Raw genomic sequence first — 3,271 nt, 5'->3', positions numbered from 1 at the left:
CTGCTTCTCGACTCGCACGCTGCTTCTCGACTCGCACGCTGCTTCTCGACTCGTACGCTGCTTCTCCACCCGCACGCTGCTTCTCGACCCCCTCTCTGGCCGTTGTGGCATTCTCTTGTCTTTTCCTAGGCCCACTGCACACGTGTTCTGCAGACGCTCGTAGCCAGGGTCACGTAGGTCTTTTCTACGAAACTATGCACTTGAAAAGACCGATGACACATTGATGGGCCCGACAGCGCCTCGGCTCTCGCGACATTGTTCATGGTTCGCCCGATATCTCTTAGGCTTTTTGTCCACGATACTACATAAGTAAAGAAACCCCCGACATCGTACTTATCTCAGAAACAAAACTAAACAAAAGACACAAAGTACACTTCAAAAACTACTCCATGATAAGACACGACAGACCGAACGCCAGCCAAGGACGAGGAACAGCAATCCTCATAAAAAGAATCCCTCCAAAATACAAAACAATTCTAAATGACAAATAACAAGTTTCAAAATCTTAGAAACAACGATCATAAAAATAAAAATAAACAATAAGGAAAACTTATTCATCACTGCAACCTACGAAAACCAGAAAGAATTTAGCGACGAATTCAATAAACTTTTCGAACTCTTACAGCTCAACAAACCGGAAAACTACTATATAATAGCAGGCGACCTTAACGCAAAACATACAAGCTGGAAAAACGAAATAAATAACACGAGAGGCAACTTCATTACAAACTGGCTAGACAATAAAAGCATTCATTACAAAACAAACTTATATAGCTCCGAGCTACCCTCTTACCCAAAAGGAGGCTCATACCTGGACATATGCCTAGCAGATGCGCGATTAAAATTTCAAAACCAACGTCCAAATAACACTTTCAAAACCTTAGACTATGACAGTGATCATAACGCCCTAGTATTTCAGATAAACAAGAATACATCTAACTTCTTAACACTTGAAACACAGACCGAGACACCTAGGTACAATTACAAAAAGACAGACTGGAAAAAGTTCCATAACCTATTCGAACAGAACTGCGACCTAAAGATCTACAACAACGTCAACCTAACAAACAGACAAATCGACTCATTCATAGACGAAATAGAAAAACATATACAAATCGCTTTCCAAAAATCCGTGCCAAACATGAAACAAAAAAATTCATGCGAGCCCTATATCAACAATAAAATAAAAGAACTACAACGAGACAAAAGCTACATACTCTCCAAAATAAACAATATAAAATACGACTATTCTTACGACAAAAGTGAAGAATTAGAATTCCTAAAGTAAAAAAATAAAGACGGCTCATCACCGGCAAACCTACGACCTATAAGTCTCCTCCCCAACATAAGCAAAGTATTTGAAATAATCATAAACAACCCTCTAACCTCCCTCTGCACAAAAAATGACATAATCCCAGAAAATCAATTTGGCTTCCGGCACAAACACTCCACAATTCACGCAATAAACAAACTTACGTCGGACATCTGCTGGGCGCTAAACGCAAAACAACGAGTAGCCGCCTGCCTAATAGACCTCGAAAAAGCTTTCGACGCAGTCTGGATCCCAGATCTCATATACAAATTGATCAAGAAAAACTTTCCTAAAAATACCTAATTAAAATAGTCTGGGACATGATCACAAGCAGAACATTCGTAATGACCGAAGGTTCACGCACATCAGGCAAAGAATTCTCCATAAAAAACGGTCTACATCAAAGTACAGTTAATTCGCCGTTACTTTTCAGTATTTACAATAGTGACTTACTAAATCTCTTTAATCCCAATACATCCACCCATAAACGCTCCATAGCCTTCGCAGATGACCTAATCATCTACGTAACAGGCCGCAAAACCAAAACAATAAAAACGGAATTCCAAGAACTTTTTGAGAAAATTAACGATTACTACCACAAAACTAAAAAACTACCTGGAAACTAAAAATCAACACAAGCAAATGCGAAACCTGAAATGTGAATACTGCTTAGACCCAAGTCAAGTGAAATCGGCCCAATAGAAAGAGAATACTGCAAAAAATTCCAACTAAGAGAAAAGGCAAACAAAGGGGCACTCATACCACACAAAGCTGCATAAAATACCTAGGAATAAACATAGACTACAAATTAAACTACAAGCAGCACGCCGAAATTTAACTTGCTAAGGCCAATAAAGCATTCTGGAAAATAAAAAAACTATTCTACTCCAAACATCTTGACAGGAAAGTAAAAATACTATGCTACCAAGCACTAATCAGACCGATCATAACCTACGGCTGTCCAATCTGGTACAACATATCAGCCTCCCAAATGGAAAAAATTCGCATATTCGAAAGAAAATGCATCAGAGCTTGCTTGAGTACTTACAGATCCGAACACAGTGGATTCAAAAAATATGTAAAAAACAAAAGAATCTACGACCCAGCCAACATTCACCGCATAGACCGTCACATCTTAAAATTAATAAGAAACCACTTCGCGCAAGCTGCAAAGATAAAAGAAAACAGCTTAATCTTCAGTTGTTTATTTCCAAACGACGCATATTACAAAAACACACTGACAACAAGCTACATTCCCCCAGAAGTTTTCCTATACCTAAACGAAAAAAACTACCTCCAAGACTAAAGTAATATCCCAATAATCTATCATATAAAAAGAAAAATAGGGATCAAAACTATACTCTACGAAGAAAACTTAAATGGACAGACCGCAGACACTAGGTGGAGATACAACATGGTCCTCCCTCTGAAAGACACTAAAGCACAGAAAAAACACAAAAAAATATTGGTGGATACCGAATCCATAATAAAATAAGAGAGAAAACCATTAAACCGGCAAAACTCAATTCTGCCTCGATATAACACAGGTGTAAACATTGTAAATATTGTACATTTTGTAAATAAACCTATTTAACATCCCCCTCTCCCTCCCCAAAGTTCACCAAATCACACAAAGCTCCGTTCTTAGCGGCTTAAATCCAAAGAATATATTAAAACGCAAAAGTGTAAAACGCTGACACATAACATGGTATGGCTACGTCATACCGTCGCGTATCGGTACTTTTGCCTAACACATGTTATCAAAATTCAGTTTATTGTGAATACCCAAATGTATTAAAATGTATCTTGGTCTAATAAACGTTATTTAAAAAAAAAAAGCACTCGTTCTCGTCCGATCTCGAAAGTTAAGCAACGCTGAGCACGGATAGTACTTAGATGGGTGACCGCTTGGGAACTCCGTGTGATGTTGGCATTTAGGCGCTGGCAGCTCAGCGCCTC

General features: G+C 38.7%; 1 long non-coding RNA gene across 1 annotated transcript in view; it reads left to right on the top strand.

The window, feature by feature from the left end:
* LOC112212161 overlaps positions 1–341 on the top strand; it is a 759-nt gene extending 418 nt beyond the window's left edge. Inside the window, exon 2 of the long non-coding RNA XR_002945954.2 lies at positions 311–341. This is a non-coding gene — a long non-coding RNA (uncharacterized LOC112212161). The remainder of the gene's footprint in view (positions 1–310) is intronic.
* Positions 342–3,271: the final 2,930 nt, after the last annotated feature.

The sequence above is a fragment of the Bombus impatiens genome, unplaced genomic scaffold (assembly GCF_000188095.3).
Source record: "Bombus impatiens unplaced genomic scaffold, BIMP_2.2 scf_0118, whole genome shotgun sequence".
NCBI classification, from domain to species: domain Eukaryota; kingdom Metazoa; phylum Arthropoda; class Insecta; order Hymenoptera; family Apidae; genus Bombus; species Bombus impatiens.
The sequence above is the reverse complement of the archived record's forward strand: the minus strand, read 5'-3'. Positions and strand labels throughout refer to the sequence as shown.